Source organism: Martes martes (genome assembly GCF_963455335.1).
Source record: "Martes martes genome assembly, chromosome: 14".
Lineage (NCBI taxonomy): Eukaryota > Metazoa > Chordata > Mammalia > Carnivora > Mustelidae > Martes > Martes martes.
The window spans coordinates 71,012,789-71,032,870 of NC_137902.1; positions in this window are offsets into that span (position 1 = coordinate 71,012,789).

Here is a 20,082-nt window from a genome sequence, read left to right on the forward strand (position 1 = left end):
AGACAGCTATTTTTATCCCCATTTTCAACATAAGGAAGGGGATTCAAAAGAACAAAGTGAGAAAAGACAAAATTCCTCCGACTTAGAGTTATCTGAAACTAGTTTGAGTTCATTGAGTCGTACCGAGTGCCCTGTTACTGAAGATACCAAAACAGAAGCAGAACGACGACTCTGCAGGAGTGCTGAATAGAAGAGCTACAGTCTCTGTGAATAACTAGGCACCACAACCTTTATAATTCCTTTTAACCCTGAGATTCTAGGATTCTACAAGTTGTGCAAGGTCACACAGCTAGTTAGAGGCTATTAAAGGCAAAATTTGTCTTCTGAAGAAGTGACCTCATTTACAGGAAAGGGAAAAGATACTCCAATGTGATTTAACAAACTAGCATTCAAGCACCATTACTGTGAAACCCAAATGTTGAAAAAGTTTTATCACAGATCACTTCTCAATCAGCATGCAGAAAGAATCTGCCCATTTGGTGACTGAAATGCTATGGATTATTACTGGTATCATATCAAATTTTCCAAATACCCTGGAGATTGCTGTTCTAACATGGTTATGAATAAAATATAGGCAACAACATTTCTACCATTCCCCAGAGATAAACATTTTCTTCAGTTGCATAACAAATAAACAAATGTTCTAATGGAAAGTGAAAAACAAGTACATCCTAAGTCATTATTTAAAATAAGACTGTCTTTGAACTGAGGAGCTATATGAGGTCTGACACTCTAAACATATATTAAGGAATTTTATAAAGAAACAATTCACACAGTGATGACTATCCTTTCTTACCATAAGTCCCCAAGGGTTTTATAGCTTTAATAAACTCAGATGGTGATTTGAATTTTTACCATTTGTCAAGTGAAAATATAATAATGAAATAAATACAGGAAACAAACCTAATTATTAAGGTCAGTATACTTTTTAAAAATCCATCATTTTAATTTAATGATTCATAAGTCAGTACAATAAAAATGAAAAGAGCAATATGCATTTGCTTATTTTAAATGCATTTATTCATTCATTATTCATATTAAAAGCCAGGGATTAAAGGCTTTGGAACTAAACAAATTAGCAGTTTGCTTACATCTTGTAAATAAATAAAATAGCATTCTCACCTTCTGGTACAACTAAAGATTTGTCAATTCAAGTACTACAGATCTGAAAACTCAGCAGAAGCACATCCAGGGCAGCTCGTCCATGAAATTTCAAGACATCATCTGGCACCTCAGTATAATCAAAGGAAATTCCTTTCAAGCTGACTATTAGCCAGTGACCCAGCAAATAGCCTTCTTCAAACCTAGATGATCCCAAACATTTCAAATGTATTTGAGGGAAAAAGCACTTCCAGAAGTGTAATGAGTACTTCTGAAACTCTGTTCCTCTATTAAAGCAATGAGACAATGGAAAAAAATGTGTCCAAAACAACTTTTTCGTAACTCTTAAAATTAACTAAAGGCTTACAATTAAAGAGGCATTTATTCAAGAAAAGGGACTTAATTCCAGGAAGAACAGTTAACTTCATGGCATTTTAGCTATACTTATTCCTTTTTCCTTCTCCCCAGATATGTGGTAGCTTTGAAAGTAAATAGTCATACAACTATCAAAGCTGTGAAATCAAGCATCACAGCAAACACTGTAAGGGGGAGAAAAGGATTAAAAGTCATGGGGGAAAAAAACCTATCCTCCAGCGAACTCTCATTATTTTACATGTGTGGAAGCTCCCTAAAAAGCTTCATTCTCAGGGATTATCTTTATCTGAACTGAATAAGAGCTCACTCTCTGCAAATAAGTCTATCCCAGAGCATCTGTCATAAACAATCAGTGGTAATTGTTTAACACTGCAACTGCCTGAGGCAGTGATATCAGCTGGGGTGAACAAATGGCTGGTCAATAAAGTTAAAAGAAAAAATAAAGAAATGTGTGGTCCTTAAGGTGCTGTGAAGAACTCTGACATATTCCTAGGGATCAAAAAGATCAAACAATGAGCATAAATATGTGCATGCTGAGGAAAGACCTAAAAAGGCTGTTATCTCTCACTTCTGATAGACTGGAAGGACCTGCACAAGCAGAAAGTGAAGGCACAAACTCAGTTGTAAAATGCCTGCTACTATATTGAAAGTATGCCCAACCACACATACAGAACCCTCTGACAAAGGCATGGAGACTTATCGATTCAACTTAATTCAGAAATTCTCTAAGTATTACCTATGTCAATGCAAACCAATCAGAGATTTAAGTAGCTGTATTCAACACAGAACACAGACCTTATAGAATTAGTTCAGAAAATTAAAACAACAACAACAAAAGCAACGGTAAAAACAAAAAGCGGAAAGCAACAGACCTAGGGTGGGTTTCTGACTTCCAAAGCTGACACACAGGAACACTGAATTTTCCAGTTATTAGTAAAATATAATGAGATGCAAAAAAAAAAAAAGGAAATGTGATTCATACTCATAAGAAAAAAAGCAGTCAAAAAAAGCCCAGATGTAAGACCTATCAGATAAAGACTTTCAAGTTAAACTATGAATTTGAGGTAAATGTGTTCAAGTAATAAAGAAACCATGTCATGTAATTAAGGGAAAAGTATGAGGACATCTTACCAAATGGAAAATATCAATAAAGAGACAGAAATTATAAAATAAAACAGTAGAAATTCTAAAAAGTATAGTACTAAAATACAAAACTCATCAGGAGGTTCAACACCACATCTAAACTGGCTGAAGAAAGAAACAATGTCCTTCAATATAGGTCAATTAATGTCCAATTAAAGGGAAGAGAGAAAGAAAGAAAAAATGAACAGAGTGTCAATAATGATGGATACCATCCAATAATGGAATACACATCATTATCCCAAAAGTAGAGGACTGACAGAAATGGCAGAAAAAATGTTTGAAAATGACTAAAAACCTTCCATATTTGATTAAAAACATTAATCTGCACATGCAAGAATAACAAAGAACTCCAAGAAGGATAAACTCAAATACACCCACATCAGCATACATATAGTTAACAAATCAGAAGTTAAGAAAAACAGAAAATATCGAGCAGCAAGAGAATGGAGTCATCATGTACAAGAAATTCTCAACAACAAAAATAAGCAACTTCTTGTTAGAAACCATGGACACCAGAAGATAGTGGTATGACAAAGTCAAATTACTCCTAGAAAAAGACAGCTAAGCTACAATTCTATACCTAGTAAAACTATCATTCAAAGCCAAAGGAGAAATTAAAACATTTCCAGTTAGACAAAACCAGAAAAAAACTGTCACAGCAGACCTGCCCTATAAGAAATACTAAAAGGAGGGGCGCCTGGGTGGCTTAGTGGGTTAAGCGTCTGCCTTGGGTTCAGGTCATGATCTCAGGGTCCTGGAACTGAGCCTTGCATTGGGCTTCCTGCTCAGCAGGAGGTATGCTCCTCCCTCTCTTTCTGGCCCTCCTCCTTGCTTGTGTTCTCTTCCACTCTCAAATCAATCAATCTTTTAAAAAAAGAAATACTAGAAGGAATCCTTTAGGAAGGAATACTAGCAAGTAACTTAATTCCATACAAGGAAATAAAGAACATCGATCTACTTAATTAGATACATAAATAGGAAAACAGAAGAAATGTATTTTTGATTGCAATTCTATTTTCTTACATCAGTTGTAAAAGACAACTGTACAGAGAAATGATAAAACAATGTTGATAGGCTTATAATATATAAAGACATAGTTTGTAAGATAAAAAGAGCACAAAAGAGTAGAGCAAAGACAAGCTAATATTGGGGCAAAGTTTTGGTGTGCTATTTAAAATGATGTTATTCTAAAACAATAAACTTTAAGATGTTAATTTTAATCCCAAGGTAACCATTAAGAAAGCAACTCAAAAATAGAGTAAAAAAAACAATAAAGGAATTAAAATGGTAAAGTAGGGCATATCTATTTAATAAAAAAGAAAGCTTCAATTGAGAAATGGAGGAATAAAAAAGTCATGACAGAGGAAACAAGTAGCAAAATGACATATATCCTACCTTATCAGTAACATATTAAATATAAAGACAAAACACTTCAAAAAAATCAGCAATTGTCAGAATATATTAAATAAAATGATTAAACTGAAAGGCATCCAGATTGGAAAGAAAAAAGTGAAACTATCTATATTCACAATTGCCTAGATGACATAATCTTGTACATGAAAAATCCTAAGGAATCCATATGAACACACACACACACACACACACACACACACACACACACACATATATTGTGTTTCAAAGGATTCCACCAATAATGTGAAAAAACAACCTACAGAATGGAAGAAGATATCTTTTGATCATGTATCTTATAAAGGATGTTTATCCATAATACATAAAAAACATAACTGAAAAATAAAAAGAACCTAATTAAAAATTGGGTAACTGTTACTAAGTGATTAAAACAAGATTGCAGAATACAAGATTCATATAGAAAATTCACTTTCCTATATACCAGAAATGAAAAAGAATTTAAAAATTAAAAACACAGTGTCATTTACATTTGCACCCCAAAAATGAAATACTATAATAAAAAATCTAACAAAATATGTATAAGATCAATATGAGAACTACAAAGCAGATTAATAAAATCAAACAACTAAATATACAGAGAAATATTCCATGAGTGTAGATAAGAACACTCAATATTGTCAAGATGTCAGTTTTTCCCAATTTGATCTATACATTCAACAAAATCCCAGTCTCAACAAGTTATTTCATAGATATTGACAAACTGATTCTAAAGTTTTCATCTAGAGACAAAAATCCCTAAGAGCCAAGTCAATATTGAAGAAGAAGAAGGAAACTGGAAGACTGACACCACTCAGCTTCAAGTCTTGATGTGGTCATAAAGGCAGTGAGGTACTGGCAAAAGAAGAGACATATACATCAATGGAAGAAAATAGGGAGCCCAGAAGTACAATCACTTAAATATAGTGATCTCTGACAAAGAAGCAACCATGATACAACGGAGCAAAAATAGTCTCCAACAAAAGAACAACTGGACATTCACAGAAAAAATTAACCTAGACATGGTCTATATATAACTCACAAAAAATAAGTCAAAATTGATTACAGGCCTTGATGTAAAATCACAAACCTCCTAGAACACAAGAAAACAGACATCACAGAATGTGGCAATGGCTTTTAAGATACTACATTAAAGGCATAATGTATGATAGAAATAATTGATAAACTAAATTTAATTAAAATTAAAAATTTCTGCTCTGCAAAAAACAGTATCAAGAGAATGAGAAGACAAGCCACAGACTAGGAGAAAACATTTGCAAAAGAAATCTGATAAAGGAAAGTTATGTAAAATATACAAAAAACTCTTAAAATTCAACAGTAAGAAAATGATCTGATTTAAACACGGACCATGGGGCCCCTGGGTGACTCAGAGGGCTAAGCCTCTGCCTTTAGCTCAGGTCATAGTCCCGGGGTCCTGGGACCGAGCCCCACATTGGGTTCTCTGCTCGGCGGGGAGCCTGCTTCTCCCTCTCTCTCTGTCTGCCTCTCTGCCTACTTGTGATCTCTCTCTCTCTGTCAAATAAATAAATATATAAATAAATAAAATATTTTTAAAAATAAATAAATAAATAAATAAACACAGACCAAAGACCTTAACAGACACCTCACCAAAAAGATTTACAGATGCAAAATAAGCATATGAAAAGATACTCAACATCATAGGTCATCAGGGAAATGCAACAAAGAAATATCAGTACATACCTATTAGAATGACCCAAATCTGGAACACTGACAATGCCAAATGCTGACAAGGATATGGAGCAAAAGGAACTCTCATGTATTGCTGGTGGGAATGCAGAATGGTACAAGAACTCTGGAAGACAGTCTGGCAGTTTTGTATAGAATTACACATACTCCTTACCATATGATCCATCAACTGCATTCTTTGAAATATGCCCAAAGGATCTGAAAAGTTACATCCACACAAAACCTGAATACAGGTGTTTAAACGAGCTTTATTCATAAAAGCTAATATTGGAAGCAACCAAGATGTCCTCAAGGAGGTGAATGAATAAACAAACTATGGTACATACAGACAATGGAATATTATTCAGCCCTTTAAAAAAAAAAAAGTGCTGTCAAGCCATTAAAATACACACAAAAAACTTGCATGCATACTACTAAGTGGAAGAAATCAACCCAAAAAAGCCACATATACCATAAGATTACAATTATATCACATTCTGGAAAAAGCAAAACTATGGAGATAGAAAAAGGACCAGTGGGTGCCAGGGGCTGGGTGGAGGGATGAAATGCCAGAGCACTAAGGATTTTTAGGACAGTGAAAATACTGTATACAAAATCATAATGATGGCTACACGTCCTGATACATTTCTCCAAACGTACAACACCAAGAGCCCAGAAACAGACTGTAAACCAATGTAAACTATGGATTTGGGCCAGTATAATGTGTCAATGTAGGTTCATCAACTGTGACAAATGTACCACTCTGGAGGGGGATGTTGATAATGAGGGGAGGCTATGAAAATGTAGGAGCAGGGGCATAAGCAAAATCTCGGTCTCTGCCCCTTACATCATGCTGGGAATCTAAAACTGCTCTAAAACAATAGCCTTAATTTCAAAAATAGAGCAAACAATTTGAATAGACATTTCTCCAAAGAAGATATATAAATGGCCAATAAGCACATGAAAACATCATCAGGAAAACACAAATCAAAATCACAACATGCCACTTCATACCTACAAAGACAGCAACAATGAAAAAGAGAAAAAAAGGAAAATATGAGCGTTCATGAGGATAAAAAATTGAAACTTCATGTTTTGCTGGTGGGTCAATAAGACAGAGTAGCTGTGATACAAATATAGTCCAGATGATTTTTTAAAATTAATTTTAAAAAGTATAAAAGCACTAGTTATATTTTTCTTTTATTGATGCATAATTGACATACAATGTCCTATTAGTTATAGGTATACATCACAGTGACTCGGTATTTTTACTTGATGAAATGATCCGCACAATAATTCACGTTACCCTCTGTCACCATCAATGTTACTGCAATATTACTGACTATATTCTCTATGTTGTACATTACATCCCCATGACTTACTTCCTTTATATATGGAATTATATATTGCAGTAACATTGATGGTGACAGAGGGTAACGTGAATTATTGTGGGGATCATTTCATAATATATATATATTATTTCATAATATGTACATTATATTATTTATATATAATATATATATTCATTATATATTATATATAATATTATATATATACTATATATAATATTTTATATATATACTATATATAATATTTTATATATATACTATATATATATATATATATGTACCTCTTAGTCTCCTTCACCTATTTTGTCTGCCCCTCAGCCTCCCTCCCCTCCACTTCAGTAACCAAGAGCACCAGTAAAAATATTAAATATTGTTGGAAGCTCACTGCTCTGACTTCTGTCTCTGCCCCCAGCACCAGTCCTGTGACCATAATAACCTCACAGCATTTATTGAGATGTCATAATAACATCAGGAAAATTAGAATAATATCAACAGTTGTTGTAGAACCAAACTTGCAACAAGACATCCTGAAACAAAACCAAACACCATATTGCCTTTTTGGCTTTTCACTGTATCAATCGATCACTCATAGCTAGGAATACTTCGCACCAGAGTAATGCTATCTCCCTGTTCAGCAGGACATGACTTAAGTTATTCTCCTGTTTTAAACTCAGGATGCCTCTGCCTCATCCAATACAACACTCATATATTAATCAAACCCAAAGATACAGCTCTCTAGCTGCAGATTCCTCTGCTCAGAGGAATCACGTGGATCCTGGTTCTGCACCTGCTGGCCCTGGCCACGGTGGGCACAAAGACCCCATTCTGAATACATGGTTTAACTTTTCTCAAACTCAGCCTCACACGTTTCACCCAACCCCTCCTTGTTTTACTGTTTACTTTCTTTTGATGTATTCGTCTTGACAGAATCACCCCTAATAGGAGGTAGGGCTCCATAACCTTGACCAGGAGATCAGCTCAAAATTTTAATGCTCTGCTACCTTTTCTTATTTTAGGCCAATTCAGCATAAAACTTAAAAACCCTGCCTGAAGTTTTTTTCCCACAAGATCGTGTCTTATGATTTTACAGGTTTCTTATCAAATGACCAAATTTTACATTTATTTTTCATAGGTATTTCAAGAAAAATAAAAAATTCAAATAAAAATCTATATACATTATATATATACGCTGTATTTATATACTATATTTATATTTATTACTACATTTATCACTATATTATGTTCATACAGTGTATTTATGTTCTCTCTATATATACACATATATATAAAATGATATATTCTTATTTTTAGCAATATAATAACATACATTCCCATGGCGGAAAAGACTAAATAGAATTTTTTCCTTTTTACTCTATGGATTCCTGCATATTATTTTCATGTGGTGATTATTTTGTGTGCATGTGTTTAGTAGAAAACTCCAGGAACAATTTTGTGCCCAGTTCCAAAACTAAAGATTTATACAAAAGGCTAGTCCTAAAAACAGAAGGAAGGAGAAAGTATTCACAGATAGGAGGAGAAAGGCGAAGTTCCGGATTCTTTGATGTTTGGAAAGCTCAATATTAAGCACCAAAGGAACAGCTATTATGTTACCATGTATCAGCATTATGTTAAATTACTCTAGAAACTTTTAACTTGAATTATTTATCTTAATCCTCACAACATATGCTAAGAGCTATTATCACTTCCAAATTAAGGAATGGAACTTTGAAGGCAGTAAATAATTGAGTTTTGCACCACTGGTTAAGGGTTAGTGTCATTATTCAAATCCTGCTTCTAGGGCTCTAGGGAGCTTTTAAACACTAAGTAAAACTAACATATTTGACAAGTTGGCATGGGAAAAAATACGAAACATCTGTATGCAGAAAATCCAGCTGTGAATCCCAGATTTTCCACAAAGACCCTGAGTGCTCATTAATTCCTAACCTCAGGTTTCCTGACTCATAAAGGAGCGTAGTATGAAATCATGTACAAGTGTGTATTCCTGAAGGCAACTCTGGCTGCCTGAGTACACAGGCTATGAAGAGTCAGCGATTTAACACAATAAAAATGTATTTCTCCAATACCTAAAAAGGTATCTTTGAATGGTAGGCACTGCCTCACAGTCACTCTACCTCATGGCTCCATCATCTTCAATCCAGAGAACCCTGCATTTTGCCTCCACTCCAGATAGACTAAAAACGGTTCAGAATAATAGTAATTTCTATTTCTGACAAATTTCCCAAAGGCACCACCTAGATTTGCTAAAAATTACATAAACATTTTAACATTCCTCAGAAAAAGAAGAGAATTATTTACAATGTTTTAAATCAAAGATGCACAAGGTACTCTATTTTTAATCCACATTCTTGTGTATACATCTATGGTGAGACACAGGTATAAAAACAGCCCACAGGATTCTCCCCACCAATTAACAGGAAATTATAAAACTGCGGCACGATCCCATTTGTTAGCATTTTTATAGTTCTTTCAGACACCATGCATTTCTTTCAGGATTTACTTTGCTATATCAAATTGGATCCCAAATTAATTTTCTAAAGAATTAAGTCTGAATTATTCCTCAATTCACTTGTCAAATTACTGAAATCTGAATTATGCCATCAAAGAACACTATTCATGTGAACAACCATCTTTCTGAAGCATTAGCTCTCCGTTCTTTCTAGCATGACAAATAGAGCTACTGGGGCATCCAACTTTTGGCTATTAACTTACAGTCTAATCAACAGGGGAATCTAGAATTCTGTCCATTATGACAAAGAACCTGCTGGGATGCACGTTTCAGAAATAACAACCCCGTGCAAGGATGTAGTGATTTGGTTAAACTTCCCAAGTTCTTTGTAACCATCTGATCTACATACCTCCAGGAATAGTAACATTACCTCTACCCTTCTAGGAAAATTGATTTTTATTTCTATTGTTGAATTTGCTAATTTGCCTCTTCCTTTCTTAGGAACTTTGCACTGGCTGGAAAAATTTACCTGAATCTTCTGCATTCTTTTATTCTTTAGGCCCTAGGTCTTTTTCTTTTTATGTAATAACTTTATTTTAGAGCAGTTTCAAATTTGTAAAAAAAAGTGAAAAACTGCACACATAGTACAGAATGTACCAAATTGTCATACAATTTTAATCAAAAGTATGCAGCCTCTTCAGACCAGCTTCAATTTGTCCATGATACATTTAACCATGGTATTAGTCTCCCATGTAAGGGGAGTGTTAGCTCAATTGAGCCAAATATGAACCTGGGTCATGTAAGCATTCATGACTACTGACTGGATTTGGGGAAAATCTGCAAAAGGAGAATACTGAACCAGCCCAAGTTGGTCTTATTAAATCCTTTTGTAGAAGGCCCATAGGAATTTCTTAGCTTTTAAAGGCTTTTCATATTTTTACAATTTATAAGGTAGTTTGAAGGTAATCTCAATGAAACATTTACATAAATCAATATATAAAGAGCAATTCAGAGTTATAAAGTATAAATAATTAAAGTTTTTGAATCTCGCAATTGTATTACACCCGACATAACAATTTAAAATAGTAGAACTGAAAATATCTCATCATATGAGGAATTTTACTTTGAACATATGAATGAAAAATTATAATTCTGGTTAGCAATTCTTTAATGTTAAGCCAAAAGCACCAGACAAAAAGACCAGGCTCTGCAATGCCAAGACTACAATATTAAACCAGTTTATAAATTTTTTGTGTTTTTTTGATACACAATCAAACATCATTGTCAAGAACTGAGAGAGAAAAAGATTTGAAAATATGATTATATGTTCAGCATGTTCAGGGAGAAATTATACAGTGCTGTAATTCATAATATCTGGCTGTCAGTTTTCATATTAACTGATTGCAGGGCTTGGACATTAACTTGAATCTCTGACTCCATTTGTCAAATGCAGATTAAAGTGTCCATTTGTACCACATGAGTAGTAGGGAAATAAACTGAGAAAATGGATATGCATACATTTTGCAAATGTCAGAATACTATACAGTAGTAAGGAGTAAACGTAGTGAGCCTGCCTGGTCTGGCCCCATATACCCTCACAGAAAAATTCTAAATCCCTCTATGAATATCTGCTGTACTTTTCTGCATTTAGAAAAATCTTTAAATACAGCTCTCAATTCAGCTCAAGTCCAAGGGTTAAATTCCACAGTTGCCTGTAACCTGGCTCTTGGGAGTGATGACTCTCCAGAGGCACTGACATTTGAGGGTTTTAGGAGAGCTGCTGGTTAAAGATAAAGGACCTTGACGGGAAACAGAGGGAAAAGTCTCCTGAGGTGCAAGACAGAGATCAGGGGAAAAGGAGCTACGGAGGGGCAGCTGGGGGACAAGGTTAGGGAGGGTTCATTAAGAAAAGAGTCTAGTTTGCTCACTGCTCATCACCTTTGGGCAAAGCATCTTTTACTAAAAGAATTTTTAATTCAGGGTTTCATTCAGAGACCTCTCATACCAATGAAAACTGTTGCCCAACTGGTCCTGAGAAAACTTATTCCTTTATTTTTTACAGGTACTCATCAGGTGAGCAAATTTATTCAAGTTTCATGTTCCCCAGAGTAGCCACTGAAGGCCTCAATCATCCTTAGTGAAGTTATGCCATTTAGAAAGATAAGTGCTAGAGTTAGCATTGTATGTATAAGAAACAGAAGTTTTTCCTGGACAAGGGCAGGATTTACCCTCAGAAGACCCCAAGAGCACTGATAGCCATAGAAAGGAATACAACACTTATCCCCCTGTGTCTTGGGTCCCCAGTTTTATGGATGGCCACCTCTGAACATGGAATGGACACTCTCCATTTTGCCTAGCAGGCAAAAAACCAGAAAGAACATTCTCTGGGTCAATGCCAAGATCTCAGGAAAAAAGCTGAAGAAGGGAGAAGAACGCTATCTGGTTTTATTGATGACTCAGCAGTTTGTTCAAATGGGCCAGGTTCAGGGAGAACAGCAAACTCACCAGTCTGTGAGGCTGAGAGGGCCTCTGCCCACAGTCTCCCACTCTTATACTCTTAAACAACACAATACAAAACCAACACAAAACAGAGAAAAAGGGACAAAAAGGAATGCCTGATTCCACCAAAAATGCCAAAGGAGAATCAATCACAAAACCAGATGCCAAACTACAAATTGAGAGCAGTTGTTTGATAAAGGAACTGATGACAAAGAAAGAGCAGCTCAGAGCCACTTCTGACTTACCATGTTGGAGTCACCTCGATGAGCCGCTAGCGGCAGGGCGCCAGGGATCTCCGTGGCTCCCACGCCTGGCAGGACGCTGGGCTCCAAAACAGAGCAGTCAGGAACCTCCAGAAAACTGTGAAAATTAACAAATTTGCATCACCAAGTCAGTAAGTGACTTACTCAAGACTTTGTCTGTACACATAAGAGATTCCATGCAGTCCTCTGGGGGATTAGAAGTGGACCTCCAGTCTCAGTAATTCAATAAACTAGGCTATACTGAAAATCTCTCCCCCAAAATTCATAGGAATGTAGGTGCTGAATGAAAAGTAACAGTGGATTTTACTTATTTTTAAAAGTTACAACTGAATGAGCAACAAACAAACAAAAATCTTCATGTACCAGAATGAGAGTATAACGAGACTTAGAGCAATCAGTATGGGAACCCATATTCCTGTAGCCCTGAAGGAGTTCTGGATTCAGCTGCAGTCAGGGGGTTAGATTTTAACACCTGTCTCCCTATGGAGTGAGATACCAGACCTCACTCAGACCCACAGACCACTGGGAATTAGAGCTTAAGCCCTGTGAAAAAAAATCAAGGCCACCTGAAGGGATATAATTCTAATTAAAGAGAGAAAAAGCAAATAACTTGATACACAGACCCAGAAAGTAAACAATACATTTAATGTTTGTCTTGGACTTCAGTAGGGAAAAAACAAAACAAAAATATCTTATGGAAAATTGAAACCATTCTTCACAGAGTTTGGAGTCCAATTACCTCATTTATTATAAAGAAAAAAGAAGTCAAATATTATTTTAAAAACTTTTCCCAAACAAGCAATGCCTTATGACAAAATCAAATTCAAAACTGATCTGGAGTGACAGTTCAAAAACAGAACCCAAAAGGATTTTATGAAAAAATAAAAATCAATGTGTCCTTAAAAACGACTTCACAGAGTAAAATCTGCAGCACAGAAGGAAACAACACGTTTCCTTCTACAATTCCTCTACAATTTCAGGAATTAGAATACTAAAAAAAAAAAAAAAAAAAAAGACCACAAGGTAACAGAACAATTCGCATCAGCCTATTAAACAAGTATGTGTGAAATTATCACTGTATACATTTTAAAAGTATAGAAGTCACAAGGACAAAAGAGACATTGAGAAAAAATAACAAACAGATTCTTTTAAAGAACTAACTAGAACATGCAAAAGTGGAAGGTGAAGATTTTGAAATCCAAAATGCATTGCAAACAACCACACCAGATGATAAAAATGAACAAGCCCAATGATATCCATACTGTAAAAGATAGAGTTGAACAACACAGGAATTAGTAAATTGAAGATTTTAATAACAACAAAAATCATTAAATGACCAAAGCAAGAAGTAAAAATTTTATCCAGGATCCTATTTTTGTAAAACACTGGTAATTAAACAAATCAACAATAAATAAAACCTTGTGTGAGTGTGTGTATGTGTGTGTGTGAATGGAAAAAGTATTGGGGAATAAACTTTAAATTGTTCACTGAGGGAAGAGGGGCTATATGTCAAAAATAGATACAAAATAATTGAGATGAAAAGTAAATGTTATTTTAAAAGAGATACATATAAAAAGATGATGGCCCATGTTTTTAATGGAAGTCACCTCAGAGTGGTTTCAAATGATGTGTAACATTGTATAGAAGGTTAAAGGGTTTTATACTGAGCATGGACCACTTATAGTTATGTAGTTTAAAAGGGTTATTTGATTATGAAAAACAATAACAACAACAACAAAACCTTATTTCCCTTCATTATCATTCCATCCCTTGCCATTCACCAAATCACCCTTAAATCTTTAACAACTGAGGTGGGAAAAGCTGTGTTTGTGCACGGGAGGGCTTCTATGTAGCAGAAAGCTGAGAGTTTTCACTCTGGTGTCTCTGTGCCTTTCCACGTGTTCACCTGTGACAAGCTGGCTCCAACTCTGCTCATCACCTGACATCAGGCACTGGATTGAAAACCTTCAGCCTGAACCACTCCAATCACCATTTCCAGAGATATCTGTAGGAAGAGTTTCCCTGAGAACATGTTTTCTTTAGTTATCACAGTATTTTCAGGTAAAGAGGACCAGAAAAAATCCTCCCACAGATAACTGATAGTCGTTATCGAGTAAATGAGGTTCTTGTCCATCACCTTTTACAGAGCTAAAATTTATTCTGAGCATTCTCATTCAATAAAAATTGCACATATGAATTTCTGATAATTTAAGCTGCACATAAATACCTGAGTAAGAGGCACATAACATTTTAGGTTCTTCCATACAACTCCCATTAAAAAAATGCACCTGTACACACACACCTCCCCCCACACACACACCCCTCATTAGTTCCAGGATTAACTGCATCTGACAGATGCAAAAAGCACCGATTTTAAAAGAGATCGTGTAGTTCAAGTGGGTGTTGTATTTTGTTATTTGTTTCTAACTCTCTCTTTTAGCCCAAATTTCTTTCTTAATGCCTAAAACTGTCAAGGATGAGCCAGGGACATACGACGCATTTTTTTATAGGTGCTGACTACTTTTTTTTTTTTTTTTTTAACAGAGGCTGACTACTTTGACTTTGAGGCAGTTGGGGATTGCTTTTTTTGGATTTTAATGCCACCATTATATACCTTTAATGTCCCTGTTAATGAATCTACTTTCAATTTTTTCTCCAAATGGAAGATGACATTCTGCCACTGACACCTGTTGCAGCCACCTTTCTTTAACACGATGCCAAGAAAAACTGAAATTCTCTGGAATCACATCTGTTCACTACAAATATTAGCATCTATTTATTCAATCATTTTACATCAAGGCATGAGTTTGAGTCAACCTTCAAAAGCTTTTGCAGAATAAAGAGCTGGTTTGATCAAATGCTCATTTGTTGTAATGGCAGATTCTCCAAACTCATTTTTACCAAGCAACACCAGATTTCATGAGTAAGTTGGCTGAAATGCAGTGGTAGAAATTACAGACTTTAAGGACAGCAAAAGTACAATAGGTACTCCTCCTAGAAATGCAGATGCTTTGCAGCTTTGAAGTATTATCTCCAGATCTGAATGATTTCAGTGGTATTATATTTACACAGATGGCAAATCAAGTTTTCTTCCCATGTTTCAAATCTTTCAGGTAATACCTAGTCTCAAGAGTAGCACCAATCACCACCTCCATTCTCAATTTATGCCCCTTCCCCAAAATACAAGACACTGCGAGACACAGCGAAACAGAGGTTGCCATAAAACCTGGGAAAAGTATCAATAGGGACTTCCGTTGAGGGACAAAGAAAACAAGGTTACTTGGGTAACTTCATTCTACTAAATGAGGACACAAAACAGAAAGTACAGGCAACAGTGCTTCAAAAACCATAGATTTGACTTGAAAGATATTTCAAGAGATACTGAAAGGTATTTCAAGAATCTGAAAGATTCTTCAAGAGAAGATACCACCTAGAAGTGAAAAGTTGTTGATTATAAACACTTTGCTGAAATGAGAAAAAAGTCTTTGATAAGGATAACTTGAGTTAGATTTGGGATCATATTCAGTTTTTCCCTTCTAAGAGCCAGGTTATTCAGTCTCATCTTTCCTTCATTTCCTTTTCCCTCCTGCTCGTAAGAAATTAGGAATTTGCAACAGCTCTGAAATCTTGAATTTCCTTATCTAGAAAACCAATAACCCTCCCTTAGAATATTTAGCCCTGGTCCTCTTCACTGATAGGTGATGCTATGGGATGTGTGTGAGGTGGAAAAACCTCTCCTTTTAGATGGATGGTGATGAAACGGTCTCCCACAAGCTCCCACAGCCACCAAGGAAGGAACACGGATTTGCAAGCAGTGACCCTCACAAGATGCAAATACTCCTTCATGGTACCAGGCTGGTTTGGTGAGAGTTAAGCAATTTCAACACCTCCTAATTTTATTTAATTTTGCCTTGGTGAGTCAAATTGCTATGCTAATGAGTCTGATGTTATGTAGTCACTTCAACAAACATGCATAGATTATCCTGAAGTTTCCATAGATTACAAGTCTGGGTACCATTGGGAGGGGTCCTCTACTCAGGGTCTCATATGAGGAATCCAGGTAACAGCCATCCCCCCTGAGGGCCAGGGTCCTCTCTAAGCTTCCAGGGTTGTGCACTGAATCCAGTTCCTTGAGGTTGTAGGACTGAGGGCCTCACGATTGAAAAGACAAGATGGAGAAATTAAACAAAAGACTGAAACAGAAATTCTAGAAATAAAAAATAAAATACCCAACAGAATACTTAAAGGATGAGATCATCAGAAAATTATACACAACTAAAAAGAGCCTATTTAAACTGGAAGGTAAACCAAGATAAAATATACCAAAGATAAGATCAAAGATAAAGATTTTTTTAAATAAGGACATTTGAAAAAAAGATGAAATAAAATCAAAAGCAACAGAGACTTAGTGACATGGGAAGAATGGTCTATCATATTGCAAGGAAAAAAAAGAAAGGAAAAGGACAAATTTCTGACAATTTTTAAAAATTATTTAAAGATACTAACTATGAAGTAAAAAAATTAAGAGATATTAACTACTTCATTTTAAAGATGCTAGCTTACAGATTTAAGAAGTATTATTAGGGGCGCCTGGGTGGCTCAGTGGGTTAAAACCTCTGCCTTCTGCTCAGGTCGTGATCCCAGAGTCCCGGGAGCATCGGGCTTTCTGCTCAGCAGGGAGGTTGCTTCCCCCTCTCTCTGCCTGCCTCTCTACCTACTTGTGATCTCTGTCTGTCAGATAAATAAATAAAATCTTTTTAAAGATAGCAGTATTATATATCGCAAACAAGATAAATATAAAGATCATACGTACCATACTAAATTGCTGAATAGTAAAGATGGGGAAAAAATTAAAGGCAACCAAAACAATACATATCTTACTTTCCAAAGAACTCCAAGTGGACTGATGGCTGGCTTCTCCATGGGAATATTTAGGGCTAGAAGACTATGGGATGCTATCTTGAAACCACAGAGCTGGGATCTCTAGATCCATGTCAGGAGAAATGCTAAATAGTCCTCTTCAAGGAAATGTGGAAGAATGAAGAATAACAACACAGGTATGTTGATTTATCTAAACTAATCACAATAGACATTGTCTGTATAACAAAGCAATGACAACATTCTTGGAGCTTTAAGTATACAATAAATTTTTTAATGGCTTATAAGGAGAAAATGGGTTTAAAAGTATTAGAATGTTCCAAAGCCCTGGAATTTAGAAAAAAAAAAAAAATGTCATCAATGCAGCCATACGCATTGGCCAGCCAAAACCCAAGGATTCTGGTCACCTTTTTTTTTTCTTCCCTATTCCATCTCAAAATCTTTCCTCTATTGTTAATCCTCTAGATGTCAAGCTCTGGCTTTGACCTTTAGGAGGAATTTCCCAGCTGTTCACCTAGCTTTCTAATTACAGCTCTCTGCCAAATTTAAACTACAGTTTAGATTTCGGGTATATTTCTTAGATTAATAGTTAATAAATACTATACATCTTTATTTTTTTAGTATTTTATTTATTTGTTTGAGAGAGCAAGATAGAACAACCTGGGGGAGAAGCAGAGAGAGAAGCAGACTCCCCGCTGAGCAGGGAGCCCGATGTGAGGCCCTGACCCCAGAACGCTGGGATCATGACACTTAACCGATTGAGCCACCCAGGCACCCCAACATTACACATTTTTAAAGAATATTGCCACCACCTTCAAGTAACTACAGAAAAAAGCCTTTCTATCCTTCATATATTCACTCACAACCTGGCCCAGAACATCACTGAAATTGAACAAATTAATGATGAATAAATCAGAACTGATGTCAATCCACTAGCAACTGAACACTGAAAAACAAATTCTCCCCTTTGAGGAAATAAAAATGTTTGTTGATAACTTAACTTAAATTGGGGAATAATTTTTTTTTAATTTCATTAGAATATTCATGTTTGGAAGATTAAAAGGGTGAACTGAATTGTGCTTTTTTTTAGAGAAACTATATAATACAGACAGATACAGAGAATTTGCTGATGGTTACTGAAGATTAGCCAGTTTATGACCATTAAGCTGCCTTGGGTATATTTAATTCAGAAAGAAATATAAATGTGCCAGTCATAATCTAACCCATTATAGGGTCTGGAATTTCAGTTTGAAATGTGAGGCTCTGCAATGTGGAATTTTGGCTCACATGGAACACAATTTTTAAAAGTTACTCTTTAAGAACGATCAGATTTACACTGTGAAAGTCTATATGCTTGACAGTGAGTCATCACTGTTAGCAAAAATTTCGAAGTGAACATACCTAACGTCCCCCATTCCTACTAGAACAGTTCTTTAAAAATGACAATTCCATGCATTTAACTTTTGGTAAAGCCCAACTACTAGATTCAATTTTATAGTAAAAATCTAAGTCACTGGTTTTAAACTTACATCTTAACAGCACCAGTTACAGAAGTCTTACAATGTATCTGTGCTTCTGTTTCTTCTTACCTATGATTATCAGCAGGATAATGACTAATACAGGATGGAGAGAGGTTTCACCTGTGTAAACAACACCTGAACCATACATTATCCATGATAGCACGTTATAGATGCAATTCTGAAGCATGTAATTTCATGTAACCAAGCATTAAATGTAAAGTGTCTACAAAGACCAACTCTCTCATTTCTAGCTCTGTGAATTATGGTTTTATGTCAGAGCCCAGAAAAATGTACTTACTCTTTCTGATATTCTAGGGAAATGATCTACCCTGTGGCAAGGACCAAGTTTTTAAATTTCATGAGCTGTATAAAAGGCAAAGCTTAAAAAAAATTCATACCATATAGCAATTTCCATACATTACAAAGTCAGTGAGTAGCTGCCACAGGATTTACATCTAGAAAACATGCACAGTGGTATATTATATAAGATACTGGTTCTCAAATCTTGTGCATAGAGTATATTCATTCTGTCTGGAGCTATTTCTTTGCAACGGTACCAATTTTAGTCAGAAAAGTGAAATATGCTCTCGCCCTGGCTACAGAGGATGCCATCTCTTCTATGAGAGATGAGCAGGACCTATAGCCTTTCCCACAAAAGCACTGCTTTTACCGTATTTGCATATCCCCTCAGAGCATGCACTGACAAATCTCAAATCTGATTGGACAGAGCAGGGGTCTACTGGGAGCACTGGTAAGCTCTAAGGTTCTACTATTTTAAAACAAAATAATGGACACTGTAACAAGCAGACATTGCTGAAATAAGTTCTCCTGCAGTATCTGAAATTACCATTAAAAATAATGTAGTTAAGATTTTTTTTTTAAAGTTGCAAATTACAGGCATCCATCTTGAACCAGCTTATGTCATTAATTTAAGGATGCTAAGGGATCTTAGAAAACTCAGGAAGACAAACGGACCTGGCCTTAGCAACAAACTAGAAAACAGAGCTCAAACCCCACCAGGAGGATTTTGCTATCCTCTGTGTACACCTAAGTCCAAACCTGCTTAGCTGCCCATCCACCCAGTCCTGTCCTGCACACACAGACTCAGGCCAGCTGCTGTGCAAAACGATGCAACTCCTTGTACAGGAAACTGACTGGGAAGCCCAAAATGGGCACCTGACCTAAACTGGGTCAGTCAACTCCCTGACTCCAAAATCTGAAAGTCAGGACCCAGAAAGAGAAGTCAATATATTGTAGGGCTGTCAAATACAACAAATAAAAACACAGGGTTCCCAGTCACATTTGAATTATTATTATATTAATATAAACAACAAATAATTGCCAGCACATATTTATACCAAACAGTATGCATA